Raw genomic sequence first — 18,254 nt, forward strand, 5'->3', positions numbered from 1 at the left:
CCAGCCATTATTACAGACTTACAGTTAATGCCTCTTTGATCCAAATGAATTTCATGGCAACTTCAGAGGATTGTATATTTTCTATGGAATTTTTCTTTCACTACTCGTTTGATATGTAGGATTTGAAATCATAAGAATTTTTCATATGAACTCGATCGTACGCAATCCTTAAGTAAGTTACTTTCTTTAATCGAGCAGGCAAGGGATCACAAACAGATATTTTCTTTTGAGAGAAAAGGTTTTCAAAAGATATCCCGAAGGGTCTTAGGTAAGTTAAGGAGTGACAACTCTATTCAATATAATGTGTTTGCGATCCCTTGCCCGCTCGATTAAGGGAAGATACGGCATCTCCTAAAATGTGGAAGTTTGATGCTTTAGAAAATAAAATTGTACATACGAAGCATAGCCTTGGTAAGGCGGCTACTATTGAGAGAGGGGCCACCCAAACCTTGCGCGGATCACTTCTTCTGCCTTCTCTTATTCTCATTTCCTGCTTACTATTGAAATAAAAGCTGTTACTGCTACATATCCCCCTTTTCCTCTAATTTGAGTGAGTAAAGGCGCAGCTTCCTCATTTTTGCTTTAGAGTTTGAGGCCGAATACAATGATACCAATTTACCTCACATAAATTGTATATTAACTGAGTAATTATATATTGGTCAAAGGCTCGTTCAAAGCATACGAAATAAGCCCACTATAATGGGACGGGGGATGTAAGATTCAATACTTTGTGTAATCTTGTTTGTTCAATTATTAGATGATGCACCAGACGCCATTGCAAGATGCCTCATGAAGAACAGTCATAATTTTATTACTTTTCACCATAAGTTGTAGTATGGACAGAGGCGGAATGATTTTAAGGTGGGGCGAACTTTAAAGCATTGAAAGGAGTGAAAATAGTCCATACACATTAATATTATATTAATCCTAAATATAATCACTCGGTATGAAGGAAATAGAAACATATTTAAATAGAAGTAGAATATAGAAACATAATGATGATCACGTTTTTAATGTTGTCTAAAGTTCTTTTCAAAAATCTTTTTAACTTTACCAATTAAGATCTAATCTTTTCAATATCCCCCCTCGTTAATGTGCATCATCAAGTCACTAGGCCAGCTATCAGACATCTTGTTTCGCAACTCCATCGGTACCATTTCCAATATTATACAGAATCAAGTTTGATTTGTTTGCCCCAAAGAAGAAAAAAGCGCCGACTGATCCATTAGCCAGTGGCGGCAACCTGCTGGCAGGCACGGCTCACCGGTGGCCCCCATGCGGCATAGCCACAAAGCTCACGCCCCCCATGACATACCTTGCAGTTGCCGGTACCCTTTGTGCTATATATAGTTCTTGCTCTCCAAAAGAAACTAGCTAGCACGAATTATTTATCTAAAGTGATTGAACAACTCAATGTTTTTCACATGTTCCCTATGCCTTCCAAGCCTAGTACGTAGGGACACTAGAAGCAAATGAATGAAGTTTGAGCCAAGGATCAGCTGGATTGAATAGGGTAGCTAGTCCTCATATGCTCACAATGTTACCGGGTCACTCGAGACTAGTAGGTGAGGAACCCGCAGTATATATGGCCAAGCACTGTCAGTGAATTATTATTAGGCACTAGTCTTAACGATGGATACGAGAGACTACCCCATGCATGGTAACTGAATGTTCTCTACGGTTCCATGAATCTCAGAACACGTCAAAGATTACATGGCGATATAAGAGCATGGACCCAAGGCTGGCCCATTTGGCTATAAGGGCTCAGGGCGAAATTGGAAAATAGGCCGATCAAATTTGCATTTTTTTTTCTTGTTCTCAAAATGAGATTGTTGTTGAACTATGGCAAGCTGAAGCCGATGTACAGTCGTGTGCATGTGAGCAAAGTGGGAATGTTTGGATTGACGAGTGGGAAAAAAACTGTTGCACTTACAGATGGGAGCAAAGTGGGAATGCTTGGACACCACAACAACAATAAGATGTATTCCAAAAACATGAGATATTATTGCCTAATTTGACCGTCGATGTGTATCATGATATATAGGTATTTCCAAGAATATGATGTCCTAAAATTCATATATATTATCATGCATACTTCTCTAATTTGACCGTCGACAATGTATCACGGTATATAGATATGATTGTGACAAAAAGAAATGAATAAATTGTCATCAACACTTTGTTAGGATTTATTAGTTCTGAATGCTATATACATGGCAGATTTACCTTACCTAATACTCCACGCAGAATAAACGGAGTATTAGAGAAGGGCGTTCTTGACATTTCACATTAGTAATAAAAATATAAATGAAAATATCATAATCCAGCTCCCTCTCAATCCCGATTCAGGCCACCACAGCACTACTACAAAATACTCCTCTCATGTATCCCCTTCAGTGGCCGTTTTTTAAAACTAGTCACTGTTGACCCCCCCTCCGTGGTCATTCTAAAAAAACGCCATTGTTGACTCCCCTTTCAACAGCGTTTAACAACGCCACTGTTGATCCCCTTCATGGCCGTTTTCACAAACCCGCCATTGCTGATCCTCCTTTAGTGGTCGTTTTACGAAAACCGCCACTAGTGAACTCAGCCAAAAAAAATCTCAGTTATGATCTCACAACTTCCGGTGGCCTTTTTGAGCTCAGAAACCACCACTATGGTGACCCCCCAACCCCCTTCGGTGGCCGTTTTGAGTTCAAAGAGACCCCTGAAAATTGTAAAATTCATAACTAATTTAAAAAACATAAAAATATGGTTCTTTTTTAAAATTCTTTATTTTTAATGTGCTTACCATTGTGAAGCAATAATATCAGTAATTCATAACTAATTGAAACATGCAGTGCTCTGTTACGCTCTGCAGGGGTGTGAGATAAAAAGGAGATACGTAGCAGTATTTTAGTTCGTGGTGCGGAAGAACACCTTGTAGAGACGTCGTGGACGAAACGATGTCTTGTAATTAATTGTACCGCAAGTTGCAAGACAGTTTGAGTTGTACACGCACCCGATCGTCGCCCTGAGATATAACGATCTGGCCGGGTCTCTCTCTTTCGCTTCCCATAAATTAACCAACACACAGATTAATATCTATACATACCATCGATCTGCATCTGCAAAGCCGCTGTGCGGATCTAAATTCTCCTTAATTGGTGCGATCATGTCAATGTCGGCGCTCTTGACCGCCCTGCGCGCCGCCGGCCAGAAGCAGCTCTCCGCATCCACATTGTCAGGCTCGAGGAAGGCGACGGGGGCCCATGTGTTCAGGATGGGCGAGTACACGAAAGTCAGGGAGAAGGTGGCCATTGGCACGGCCGTCAAATCAAGCACGTTCAGCATTGGGGCCACGACTGGCAAATAAGATGGTTCCCCAACGGGGAGAAGCTGGACCTCCGTTTACCTCCGACACGCCAGCCACGCCAGGACGGGGAACGCGACGGCTAAGTTCGAGATGAGCTTGGTCGACCAGGCCGGCAAGCCATTGCATACAATGAGATCCGGACAACGATGCTTCTCCTCCAGCTGGTACTACGAGTGGGGCTTTAGTAAGTTCATGAAACACGCAGATCTGCACGATCAGGAGAAGCATCTCAAGGGTGATTCACTGACGGTCCTTTGCGGTGTCACCATCGACCTTGGGCTTGATAGCACCGCCGTGCCGGTGCCGGAACCTGCGGCTGCCCCACCGCCATTCGATCTGCGCGGGCACCCCGCAGAAGCCGCCATCTGGAAGAGCCACGAAGCGGACGTGCAGATTGAGGTCTCCGGAGGAGAGACGACGTTCGCCGCGCACCGGGCGGTTCTCAAGGACCAATCCCCCGTCTTCAGGGCGGAGCTCTCCTCAAAAACGGATGAAGATGACAACACCGTCGTACTACGCATCGATGACATGGACGCTGATGTGTGCAAGGCTCTGCTCCAGTTCGTCTACACGGAGTCAGCGCCGGAGACGGACCAGCTCCAGGCGATGGCGGGGCGGCTTCTCGCAGCGGCGAAGTACAAGCTGGAAAAGCTGAAGCTCATCTGCGAGCAGGCGTTGTGCAAGAACATCGACATGGGCTCCGTGGCTGCAACCCTGACGTTGGCTGAGCGTCATGGTTGCCCGTTACTCAAGAACGCGTGTATCCGGTTCCTCTCTGCTCCGGGTAACCTGGAAGCAGTCATAGCGACCGATGGTTTCGAGCAGCTCAAGACGGGGATGCCCTTCTGTTCTGCTTGAAATCGTCGCGAAGAAAATCGCCGGACGGCAGCAATAGCCTACGGGCATTAATTATTTGCAGTTAAATTTGTTCCTATGAATAGCCTGTGTGTGCCTTTTGAAACTCTTGTTTCATAATTAGTACTTCCTTGTCAGCGACCTGGAGGAGCTGGCCCCTGAGCAACTGGACCAAGCTACGACTGGGCCTCGTCCAACTCGGCCCATGAGACAACGTCAATTACCAGCGCGGCTTGCAAGCCCAGAATGGGTCCGTTGATCCTGTAACTAGTTCTTATCTACTAGAGGAGTTGCTTGTAGAATTTGGCTTTCGGCATTTGGCAAGGCTAGGCTAGAACTTATCTCTTGTAATCGAATTCGCTGTGAGGGAGGATGGGAGGAGCAAACACAGCAACACCAATTAGTCCCTAATTCGTTGATTGATTCACGGATCTTAGTTGATTTCTCCTGTGAGCAAGACAGGTGTTCACAATCTGGTATCAGAGCCCACGGTCCTGGAGCATCCCGGCCACCACCACCATACCAGGTTCAAGGAGCGGCGGCGTGTGCAGGCGATGGAGAGTCTATAGCCAGAAGGGCGCGTCCTTTACGATTTGCTCAAGAGCGAGTTCAAGGAGCAACAAGATCCGTTGGTCAAGGCCGTAGTCTACAAAGATCGACGATCTCACGACAAAGATTGATGCAGTGCGTGATGATGTCGGCATCGACATCGGCCAGATCCGGCTGGAGATGGGACGCGAAGGACGAGGTGTGGCTCCACAACCTCAGAGCTCTCCCTTGCCCAAGACCGGCCCTGGCTTGAATCTCGACGACACTACGGGGGAGAGGGCTGTGCGTCCAAAGCCACAAGGTCTCTACATTCCACCACGATTTCGAGGTGCATCCGATTCTAAATCCACTAGGCATCTTACTTCTCCACTCAATTCGCCTGGTTCTGACGCTCATGATGGTTTTGGTTCGGGTCCTCGTGTGGAGCTACCTCGATTTGATGGATCCAACCCACGTTTGTGGCAAGCTCGCTGTGAAGATTATTTCAGTTTGTGGGGAACAGCACCAGCTCTTTGGATTCCATATGCCTCTGCTCAATTTGAGGGTTCTGCCGCTCGTTGCCTTGAGTCAGTGCAACGCCGTATGCCCCGAGCTACTTGGGAAGAGTTTTGTGTTGTGTTGCAAGCTCGCTTTGGTCGCAATCAACATTAACAACTTATTCGGCAATTATTCCATATACAGCAGACTGGTACTGTGGAAGATTATGTTGAGCGATTTTCTGACCTTACGATCAATTGACAGCATATGAGGAAGTGCTAGATCCTTTACACTATCTCACTCGTTTCCTTGATGGATTAAAAGCGCCTGTACGCTTGATGGTGGCTTTGCAGAAGCCTAGGGATTTGGATGCAGCCTATGAATTGGCCTTACTTCATGAGGAATTAGGCGAAGTTAATTCACAGCCACCGGCCGGGTTAACCCGTCGTGCACAGCCATTACCACTTCCTCCTCCACCAACAAGATCCCGTCAGTTGGATGAGCATAAGATCCACGACACACCAAAAACAGCTCCCATGGAGGATAAATGGAATGCTCTTCGCAGTTACAGGAAAGCAAAAGGCCTATGTTTTGTGTGTGGAGAACGCTGGAGCAAGGACCATCAGTGCAGGCAGAGTGAACAGTTACATATCGTGCAAGAGTTGATTGAACAATTGCAACCAGATTTTTCTTTGTCTTCTTCAGAGGAAGAAACTGAACAACCTAGCCAGTTGATGTCCTTGTCAGCTGCTGCAGTGGGTAAGGCCACTTCTGCCACTACGTTTCAGTTATTGCTAGAGATCCAGGGCAAGAAATTCCTCTTTCTTGTTGATTCAGGCAGTACCCACACCTTTTTGGATAGTTCTTATGTGCATCAGCTACAACAGGGACAATCTATACCAACAGTTAAGGTCCAAGTTGCTGGAGGGACAGTTATCAATTGTCAGCACCAACTTTCTCACTGTTTGTGGACTTCCAATGGCCATCAGTTTTTCAGTGATTTTCGTTTGCTTCTTTTGGGCACTTATGATGGCATTTTGGGTTTAGATTGGTTAGCAGCTCATAGTCCCAGGCAAATGGATTGGGCCTAGAAGTGGATGTCATTCATTAGAAAGGGTGAAGTCGTTACCTTACAAGGTCTATTACCCGAGGAGTGTGCTCTCACTCTAGTTTCTTTATCTGCCACTGTTCATGTGGAACCTCAGTTAATTCCAGCAGACATTCAGCAACTCCTGAATAGATTTACTCATGTCTTTACTACTCCAGAAGGATTGCCTCCTCGCTGTTGTTATGACCATACTATACCACTTATTCCTGGCGCTTGACCAGTCTCCATTCGTCCTTATCGCATAGCACCTCATTTAAAGGATGAACTTGAAGCTCAGGTTACCGAGTTATTGCAGAGTGGTATGATTCAGCACAGCAATAGTGCTTTCTCTTCTCCTGTTATTCTTGTTAAGAAGAAGGATTCTACTTGGCACATGGTTGTGGATTACAGGCATCTTAATGCATTAGCTGTTAAGGGAAAATATCCTCTACCGGTTATAGATGAGTTGTTGGATGAATTAGCTGGTGCGGCATGGTTTTCTAAGCTGGATCTCAAGGCAGGATATCACCAAATCAGATTGGCCCCTGGTGAAGAGTACAAGACTGCCTTTCAAACACATAATGGCCATTTTGAATTCAAGGTTATGGCTTTTGGTCTCACTGGAGCACCTGGAACTTTTCAAGGTGCTACGAACAGCTCTTTGGCGCCAGTCTTAAGGAAATTTGCCCTAGTGTTTTTCGATGATATCCTCATCTACGGCAAAACTTATGAGGATCATTTGCTTCACATTGAACAAGTGTTGCAAATTCTTTCTGAGCATCAATGGAAAGTGAAGTTATCCAAATGTGCTTTTGCCCAATAGAAAATAGCTTATTTAGGACATGTTATCAGTGGTGAAGGAGTGGCAACAGATCACAGTAAGATCAGTATCATCCAGAAGTGGCCCACTCCAACAAATGTGAAGGAAGTTAGGGGTTTCTTGGGTATTACTGGTTATTATAGGAAGTTTATCAAGCATTATGGTATCATTAGTAGGTCCCTAACTCAACTATTGAAGAAGGGAGCAATATTTTAGTGGACAGTAGTCACTGATCAAGCTTTTCAAGTGTTGAAGCAAGCTCTAATTTCAGCTCCTGTGTTAGCTTTACCTGACTTCTCCAAAACTTTTGTCATAGAGACTGATGCATGTGATGTGGGCATAGGAGAAGTGTTAGTGCAAGAAGGGCATCCCTTGGCTTATGTTAGCAAAGCTTTGGGCCCCAGGAACCAGTCTCCGTCAGTATATGAAAAGGAATGTTTGGCCATTTTGCTTGCCATAGAACAGTGGCGCTCCTACTTGCAAGTTAAGGAGTTCATCATAAGAACTGATCAAAAAAGTTTATCACATCTTGATGACCAACGTTTACATACAGAATGGCAGCAAAAGGCTCTCACAAAAATGATGGGGTTGACTTACAGGATTATTTACAAAAAGGGCTCTACCAACACTGTTGCAGATTCTTTATCTCGACGGCCACACGATCACCTCTAGATTTTAGCAGCTTCCTGTTCCCAGCCTGCATGGTTATCTGATGTACTTCTCAGTTACCAAGATGACCCAAAAGCTCAGGAGCTTCTACAGCAGCTAACACTTGATCCTGCTGCCAAACAACATTTCAAGTTGGCTAATGGTTTATTGCAGCACAAGGGGTGTTTGTGGATTGGTCATTCTCTGAATGTTCGTCGCAAGATCTTCTTGGCTTTTCACACCAGTCCTATGGGTGGACATTCAGGTTTTCCTGTTACCTATCTAAGAATTCACTCCTTATTTCATTGGACAGGCATGAAGGCCTTTATCAAAGATCAAGTTCAGTCCTGTGTTGTCTGTCAACAAGCTAAGCCTGAACGTGTACCATATCCTGGTCTTCTTTCTCCTTTACCTGTGCCACAGCAAGCTTGGGAAATGATCTTCATGGACTTCATCAATGGTCTACCCACATCAGGTTCTTCTAACTGCATCTTCGTTGTGATCGACAAATTTACCAAGTATGGTCATTTTATTCCATTACATCATCCTTTCAATGCTCAAAAGGTTGTTGAAGCTTTTGTCGATCATGTGTATAAATTGCATGGTATGCCCAAGTATATTGTTTCAGATCGTGATTCAGTTTTCACCCGTCAATTTTGGCAAGCTTTAGCTAAGTTAACGGGATCTGAGTTGAAGATGAGCTTAGCTTATCATCCTGAAACTGACGGTCAAACTGAACGGGTCAATCAGCAAATTCAATATTATCTCCGGTGTTTCATCAGTACGAATCCCAATCGTTGGGCTCGATGGTTGCCTCTCTGTGAGTTCTGGTACAATACTAACTGGCATTCAGTTCTGAACAAGTCACCATTTGAAGTTCTCTATGGTCACAGTCCACGTTATTTTGTCATATCAGCTTCTGATACTATTTTACCTGCTGACCTTCAGACATGGCTTGATCAACGTCAGGTTGTAACTGCGTCAGTTCGACAGCATCTGTTACGGGCACAGCAGCGTATGAAGATCCAAGCTGATAAGCACCGCACTGAACGTTCATTCATTGTTGGGGATCTGGTTTTTCTGAAACTGCAGCCTTACGTTCAGTCCTCGGTTGTTCATAGTGCTCATCATAAGTTGGCTTTTCGTTTTTATGGTCCATACAAAGTGGTGCAGAAGATTGGTAAGGTGGCGTATCGTTTGGCTCTTCCTTCTACCAGCAGAATCCATCCAGTGTTCCATGTTTCACAATTGAAACGGTCGGTGTCTTCCAAGTACCAAGTACAACCTCATTTTCCTTCAGAGCAAGCTTCTATTCGTGTTCCTGTTTCCATTTTGCAGCATCGAGTTCGTCAACAAGGACACAGAACCATTGCTCAAGTGTTGATCCAATGGAGCGACGCTGATTTAATTGAAGCTACTTGGGAAAACCTGGAGTCACTCAAACAGCAATTTCCAAGGGCGTTGGCTTGGGGACAAGCCAATTCTCAAGAACAAGGGGGTGTCAGCGACCTGGAGGAGCTGGCCCCTGAGCAACTGGACCAAGCTACGACTGGGCCTCGTCCAACTCAGCCCATGAAACAACGTCAATTACCAGCGCGGCTTGCAAGCCCAGAATTGGTCCGTTGATCCTGTAACTAGTTCTTATCTACCAGAGGAGTTGCTTGTAGAATTTGGCTTTCGGCATTTGGCAAGGCTAGGATAGAACTTATCTCTTGTAATCGAACTCGCTGTGAGGGAGGATGGGAGGAACAAACACAGCAACACCAATTAGTCCCTAATTCGTTGATTGATTCACGGATCTTAGTTGATTTCTCCTGTGAGCAAGATAGGTGTTCACATTCCTCCGTTCATAAATATAACATGTTCTAGTATCAAAAAATCAACCAACACTGCTCCTTTCCTCGCTCGACCGCAATACTATCTGACGCAATCACAGGCTGCCCCATGCCACGCCCTTCATCTCCATGAACGCGACTCTGTCGGCACGTCAACGAAAAGAAAGTCCAAAGACAATGTCCAATGTACAATGAATAATCAAGAAGATTATCACAATGAAAAGAAAGAAACAGAAAAGGAGAGAGGACGTCAACGAAATTGTGAAATCCAATCCTTGAACCCAGCATATGCTTTTCTTCTTGCCCGGTGGAAGATCAGGTTCATTTCCTCTTTGAAGATCCTTTGACATTTGTATAGTGAAGGGGTGGTTCCATTAAAGATGGAGTCATTCCTAACTTTCCATATGCTCCAGCAAATAAGATTATTGATCTCCATTGAAAACTGAACCTTAAGCTGGTCTCTAGGTGCCTTGATATTTCCATGGACATTATTGGGTTGGGATAAATTGTGGGCAAACATATATCTCCAGCAACAAAGAGCAAATGGGCATTCGAAGAACAGATGATCCCGAGATTCGATCATGTGATGCTGGCATAGGAGACATTCATATGATGGCAGTACAAAGCTCTTCTTCTCCAGCATTCTTCTAGTATTGAGGCGGTCAACAATGAGGAGGCAGTAAAATAATTTATGTTTTAGTTGACTGCATGATTTCCATAGCCATGCGAAGGTGTCAGCAATCTCAATGTGATCAACCATTGAGAGGTAAATCTTGGCCGTGCCATATGCTCCTGGTGAATACAAGAAGTGCCCATGCGTCATCCTCACCATCAAGGTCAATCCGATCCAATTGGTTAGAGAAGTTCTGAAATTCCTCGTAAGCTTCAATGGAAAGAGGTAGGCCTGAAATGTTCAGTGCGATCCCTTGCAAGCCGAATTTCAGCAATTGTAGCATCTTTCTTCAGTGCAAAGGAAAACAGGTGAGGCCAGAGAAGCTGAGGCTGTATCTCCATCCAGTTATCTTGCACGAATAAGCGCCATCCTGATGCCTCTTATTCCTAATGTAGCCATAGCGGTAATCTTGTGTCGCACACATTAACTAAGAAGTTGTGTCTCCTCTAGGATAATAAGATGGTTGGTAACATCAAAGCTCTTGATACCTCTTATGCCTAATGTGGCCACAGCGGTAATCTTGTGCCGCACACATCAACTAAGAAGTTGTGTGCATTGTTCAGGTGTACGTATAAACTTACGTACATAACCTTATGAACTATCTTTCGCAGCTAAGAGCAGCTCTTCTTCGTGTCTGCTATTTATGTGCAAAAGAAGATCGACCACGGCATGCCAAAGATGTTGTACTTCAATTTTTTTCCCTGTGTAATTAATCATCGCATCAATCTGCAAGTATAGTTCGCACCTACCAGGGTACAACTGCATTTCCCCCTCACTCCATTGCCTTCAAAAATTGAAATAATCAAGGATACAGAGGGTAACTACTGCCCGGGCGTATAATGCAGTATAGTACGTCTCCACCAGAAACTTGTTTCTGTGGACTGTTGCATTTTCTCTTCTGGTAGTGAGCCCGGGCCGTTGTGCATGAAAACAAAATGTATAAAAGAAGTTCATTTAGCACCTCGAATGTAGGCCTATGGATCGGTAACAACCTAAAATGATTTCTTGTCCAAACGTCCGCAAAGGTGGCCCTATACTCCACTTTCAGACATAATAGAGCGCGCTCACAAGTTTACATATCCGAAATCAAACAGACAAAACAGGAAAACAAAAAGCTCGAAGTACCAAGTGCAGCATGGCAAGCTCTGTTACAAATCAAATCAATTAAAGTAGCATCATCTATTTTAGGACGGAGCGAGTATAAGAGACTGAATCAGGAAACTACCAGGGTTTTCCACCTCTTCCTAATCTAACTAGCCCATGAAACGCACACACAGTTTACTTTTTTTTTTAGAATCTCACACACAGTTTGCTGAACAGAAAGTACGACGACTTAACATCACAGCTTTCGTTCTTTCTTATGGGCCTATATTAGTGTTATTACTTAGGATTATCTTATGGACCTTGTGCTGCGCACGCTCCCGCATGGGTCGGCTGCCTGGGATGGGCCTGGGCTGCTGCGGCCCAGCTAACTCGCACCTCATGCGGCCTGGCCCAGCGTCTGCCTGGCACGTTCCTATCCCTCCGAGATCGCTGCTGCTTTGCTGCAAATCAGACGAATAAAATCCGGAGGGGAGGCTGCGCCAAGCGCCCAAGCCCCCGCCAAGGATGGTTAAGCTAAATGTTTGTTTATAGTGCTGTACACTATGGAGTCTAGGATGTATCAGGGTGGTGGTAACGACTAAACTCAGACAAATGATGAGGTAATTGCGGCACCGAAAGAAGACAGGGCGACCAGTAGTACGGCGGCTGCAAAAATTTTGGACGATCGATACTATCTTGTTTGTGAGTTGGTCAAGGTGACGTTTGAATATAGTCCGACTTGTTGGAATATTAAGCAATTTTGTCATTAACAATTTAATGAGTAATTCCAGATTATAAAGAATGACTACGGTAACAACTAGCATATGCATCTCAAACATACTAGAAGAATACATCATCATAATAAACAAAAGAATGAATTCACAGAACATGATCAAACCGTAGATTTCCTCGCGCCTCGACGACGACGCAGCGGCTGATCACACTTGTCGGCGGTTTTCGGTAGGCTTAATCTTGATACATCTGGTAACTTAATGGTCTGAAATATGATGTGTTTGGGTGGAGATGAAAAGGTAACTGTCAAATTTACATTGATTCATTCGCATGTGTTACCGGGGCACCTAGGTGTGAATCCTTACAGGTCGAGGGTTTTTTGTGAAATTTCCGCCACCCACGACGAAAGTCTAGGTTGTTGCCACATGTCCAATTTGGACTAATTTGGATTAATTTGCACAATCGTCACAAGGTTTAGAACTAGGTTATTCATTTTACAAGAAAATGGACTAAAATACTCTCTCCTTTCAATTAGTTGGACCAGTATAATTACCTCTATAACATAGATGTGCAAGTTTGTAGTGTAGCATGTATGTAGGAGGGAAAAAGGTTGGGCTAGGCCCAAGCGGACCTACAGGCAGGTACATAGTACTGTGGAAATAGAAGTGACGTCGCTGTATGTGAAACCATTCAAGTTTGCCTCCATGATTCTTGCTGGAGAGAGTCCTTTCCAGGTATATGCTGATGGCAGCGACCTGTGTTTTCGGTGGAACGGCGAGATGTACATCCTTGTTACAAGAGCAGCCCCATCCAGCCAGGGGAAGTCCTGTGCATTGTTGCATGGGATCCGGATGCCTCTTATGCCCATCGTAGTTTACCTCCGTTAACTCTCTTACTGTGCACACTAAGGGCCGGCTAAAGAAATCATGAATAGATAAGTCCTAAACAATGTGCTGTATGAATAGTCTCTATCAGCTCAGAGCTCCTCTTCTTCCCATTGTCATTTATAGGCAAAGCGAGACCAACTAGGCGCCGACGTCTTTTTTTTTTGTGTGTGTGATTAATGATGGCTTGCAATTTGCGATCGAGATCAATGCGAACCTACCATTGCAGTATTTTACGTCTCCTTTGCCTTGAAAAATACAACCAGAATCAGCACTTACAAAAGAACTCATTTGGTTCTGTGGCAACATATGCACGAGCTCAGACTGTACTCAACGCAACGCTACAAAACATTTCCATCGCGGATTTACATCGTGGCATTTGAACCAGAACTAAATCAACATATTGATGGCTTGTATATAGACTTAGCATTTTTCTTCCTTGAACCGCCTCGTCGTTAGGAGGAATTGCAGTTATCTAATTTTTTTCAATCACTATACTGTTATCTAATTAGACAGCTAAATGGATTGGTCTGCACTAAGTATGTTATATTGCTTAGAACAACTAAATGGCCTGGTCTTTTTCCAAATCGTCCACATGTTGTTTGCACTATATATGTTGGCATGCACGCCATATATGCTATTGTATTTCTTAGAACAACTTAAGATTCTGTACACACCCCGTCCCCAAACTCAGAAAGTCAGGATGGTATTTTTCACGTTTTTTTTCTTTTTCTTCCCCTCGTCGCATGCTCTTTCCTTCATCATGCCTCCTCCCTCTCTCGCAAGATATTTTTCGACAATCTCTATGGTGTGATTGTGCGGAATTGTGTCTACTACGACACTGTGAAATTCCGTCAATGATCCAACGGTGGAATCTCCTGCAAATTCCAAAACACCGTGTGTTGTTCGGATTTCGTGCGGCTGTGCGTGACATTACGAATGTCTGACTTGTTCACCTGTTTCACACTGCGTTCGTCAAGCATTGTTTCGACGAACCCCTCGGTGGGATTGTGCGGAATCTTGGCGACTATGATCCTCTAAAATTTCGTCGTGGTGAAATCTCCGGGAAACTCCAAAACACCAAGTGCTGGTTGGATTTCTCGAAGCCGTGCGGGACAGCACGAGGGTTCGAATAGTTCGCATGTTTTCCGCGGACTCAAGCATTGTCTCGACAATCCTTTCGACGGGATTGTGCAGAATTGTTTGTAACTACAATGTAAAGTTTTGTCGCGATCTAGCGGTGGAATCTCCAGAAAACGTGAAAACACCTAGTGTTGTTTGGATTTCTCGCAGCCGTGTGGGACAGCACGAATACCTTAGGAAAGTTTTCGCCAATCCCTTCGTTCGGATTGTGTGGAATTTTATCTATTACAATCTCGTGAAATTTTGTTGCGATCCAACGACGCAATCTCCGACAAACTCGAAAACACCGAGTGATGTTCGGAGCCAGGTGAAACGGAGAGAAAGAAAGATTATTTAAGGCGCATCATGCCATTTATTATGAAGGGTACCGAATGATCTGTACCATCTTTGTGTTGTCAGTAGAGGAGAGGGGCTTATTCAGTTCAAAGAATTTATAATTCATAGGAATAGTAAAAGTAGAAGGTCGGAATGTCTTGCACATTCCAACCCATAGGATTTTTAAATAAGGTCTCACCTAATGCTTAGAATCCTTAGCAATTAGGCCAATTGCTTAGAATCCTTAGCAATTAGGCCAGTTTGAACACATTCTTTAGTATTCTAGCATGTGCACACACGTGGGAAAGAATCCTAAGCGTTGAAATACTGTAAAAATCCTTTAAATATCCTTCAAACCGAATAAGCCCTAAATATTATAAGGGGGTGTTATTGCTAGGTCAGAGTGGTCAGAGTCTGCTGTTTGAGCGAAGGTGCTGGTCCAGCAACACGGATGGGTGAGCTTTGGCACATGGACTCTCCAGGGCGGACGTGTGCTCTCGCTCCTATGTCATGAGGTGCCTCAATGGAAGAAATATAAGCAATCCATAACCTATGCCTCTAGGAATGTTAGACGAAAGATCCTGATGCCTCACATCCCTACAAGCATGGCCATTGAAGTTGCATGTTTGTTGGACACAAACCAGGCCGCTCATCGGAAGTTTTTCCTCCACTGCCCCTCCTTCTATTTTATAGTCCAAATTAAAAGTGTGGAAGCACAAGTAGCAAAATACATGTACCATTTTCATTTCACTTTATCCCACATTCAGGCGTGTAATGTATACTACACCGCTGCGGTGTGGTATTTCTTCACTCCGTTCTGTTATATGGACACATATCTTACCAAAAATAGTACTACTTCTGATTTATAATAAGTGTCTTATCAAATTCTGGTTAGATGCTTATATGCCCCGAATAGGTTTGAAAAAAAGGCATGACGATATTGTATACATTATGTCCTGAACTCCTCGGACAAAGGACAACTCGATTTTTCTCCAGGCCGCGGTAGAAAGGAAGTTGATAGGAGAATAGAACTCCTATGGTGCACCGTACGTGCTCGTAAGCTCTAATTCACCTGTGTCCTGTCTGCCCGTACGCCTCAAATGAAATTAAGATACGGAAGCAATAATATTGAACATTTAATCGAAGTTTACAATACATTGTTTGAACCAATCGATGCATATGTTCATTAGATACACGTCTACCTGTACGCTCGTGGCCAATTAGCTGACGTACGTGCAAGGTGGAATAACAGTTAAGTATTACGTAGTAAATCATAGTTGTTTTATTCGAATTGGTCTTAATTTGATGGCTACGGTTTTTTTAAATCGACGTGGTTTAGTTAGGACTTAGGAGGCTGCCTTAGGAGTCAATTTTATAATTTCCATCACTGCTTTCCTCGATCAGTCCATGACTTTTAATTAACCAGGCAACTCTAAATCCAGGCGGCTAAATGGAAACTCAAAGTATGGAAGTAACTTAGACTTTTTTTCGAAAAGGCGGTTGAAACCCTGGCCTCTTTTCACTATGATGCACACAGCCATTTATTATTGATTTAGTTAACAAGCCTGACAGAGACGAATACATCGATCGAACACCCAAAGCTACCAAGCGGTATCTACTAGACTGATGAAAGGTGGCCATTATCAGAACCGTATGCCCTGACCGTAGAGCACTGCCCAACATCAAAATCCGGAGGCCACAAAGGCACAACCGGTCAAGCTAATTCCCAGCATGTGCCGCATGCTCATGCTCCAGAATCAGCCGCCACCGCCTTCCACAAACCGATCTCCAGGACAGAGAACGACGCATTGAACTTGGGTTCCCCCACCCATAGATCACAGATGCCCAACCGCCGACCAATATCCCCTCACCCATAGATCTAGAGTTCCCCCAACGACGTCCCCAAGGGGGAGAGCGAGGCCACCAGCGCCGCCGCCACCCAGTCCGAGGACTTGGGTTTTCACCCAGGAACTTAGATCCAGGTGGTGTGGGAGTACCTTGACAACGCCAAAAGGAAGGAGAGAGACGTCAAAAAACGTCACCGCTATCGTGGTCGGGCATGCCGACCAAGCCAAGGGTTTCCTCCGGTACCAAACCCGCACCACCAACACGGCGTCTTCGCCAAAGCCGACGAAGCACCGAGTGATAAGAGCCGCAGCGAAACAACAACCGCACCCGCCACAGCGGACCGAGCCAGCCCCACCGCCTCCAAGTACTTTTGATAACGAATCTAAACTAATTTCATGTCATATAAATCACACCTTGACATGGTAATTTGTGGTCAAAGGCTTGTCTTAAGGAAAACTAATATGCCAATCTTTAAGGAACGGAGGGAGTATTTCATTTTATACCACTCAAACATATTTATTATTCAGGCATGCAATGTAATTCAATGCGCACCTCTATTTTCACCCTGTTCCCGAAGGTTGGTCATAGTGGGGAGTAACTTAGAGTAGTAACATGTATATGTTACTAGCTTAAGTTACTACCTTCACAGTGGGTAGTAACATATATGTGGTGTCATACATAGTGTCATTTATTAGGTTGCAAACTCATCTTGCCTTGGTTTGTGTGATGTTATGGTAACATATTTACTTACCACTTTTCTTTTTTTCTTCATTTAATAACATGCCATGTCACAAATGCCTAGTTAGCATCTTATGTTACTATCTAAGTTACTTCTACTATGACTGGCCTAAAAGAGATCCCTTACGAAGTACTCTGTACAGTCAAAATATCAAATCTTTTTTACAGTACCTCCAGTTTAATAAGAACCATCCATTTCGATCTAATCTGATAGATATAATTTTTTTTGTAATCAAACAAAATACCACGGTACTTTGTGGTACTCCGGAGTACCACAATCTGAAGGGCAGGATGTCAGGATTGTCATTGGGATAGTTTGATAGCGGTGGTTATTTGATCCGCTGTACGTCTTCGATATATACACCTTTCGTGTGTACGTCTTCGATATATACGGCACACCAGCGTCGCCGCACACTGTTGAGCCACCATGAGCGTCCGCATGGCGGAGCCGGTCGAGCGAGGCTGCGGAGACACTGCCTAGTGCCTGCAATTACCCGGAGATATTCTGCTTTAGATTGAACTTCCAGTAGCAGAAAAGCTAACGCTGCACATAAGGATGTGGTTCAGCCCGGAGGCGTCCAGACTCCAGAGTTGCTTCAGCAATGGTTCTCTTCAAGAAAATTAAGAAGTTGATCAGGCCTGGAAATACTGCCGCTCGATTCAAATAAACAAAAAGTAGTGCTCCGTATATACTCCTTCCGTTCCTTGAAACATGTCATAATAGCTTTCGTTAAGACAAGGTTTTGACCACAAATTACTATGTTAAGATATGTTTTTTATGACATGAAACACAAATATTATGAAGTATTTTTGATAACGAATCTACCGATATTTCATGTTAAAGGTGCCTGGAAATACTACCGCTGGATTGAAAGAAACAAAAAGTAGTACTCCGTATATACTTCTTTTCAATTGGAGCGTAGGCGCATAGCCCCAAATTCTATTGAGAAATTGGAATCGCAGAAGCAGAGATGGATAGACCGGCTAGGTCGATGGGAGAGAGGAGTAGCCGCAGGGTGTGCGTGCTTATTTTCTGAAACGGACAATCAATTTCAATTTCATGAAATAAAAAATGTGCAATCTAGCTACTTCAATTTCAATGTGCACCTACCACTCGTGTGTATTTCGTTCACTGGTTGACACTCCTTGCAAAAGTACAACTTGAACTAAGTTAGGAAAAAGAAAAGAAAGATTGACTTTTGGAGGCCTGCC

At 44.1% G+C, this 18,254-nt stretch overlaps 1 pseudogene; it reads left to right on the plus strand.

Moving 5' to 3' along the window:
- Positions 1-3,445: 3,445 nt before the first annotated feature.
- On the plus strand, positions 3,446-4,250 carry LOC100831365 (annotated as a pseudogene).
- The last annotated feature ends 14,004 nt before the right edge of the window (positions 4,251-18,254 follow it).

The sequence above is a fragment of the Brachypodium distachyon genome, chromosome 4 (assembly GCF_000005505.3).
Source record: "Brachypodium distachyon strain Bd21 chromosome 4, Brachypodium_distachyon_v3.0, whole genome shotgun sequence".
NCBI lineage: Eukaryota > Viridiplantae > Streptophyta > Magnoliopsida > Poales > Poaceae > Brachypodium > Brachypodium distachyon.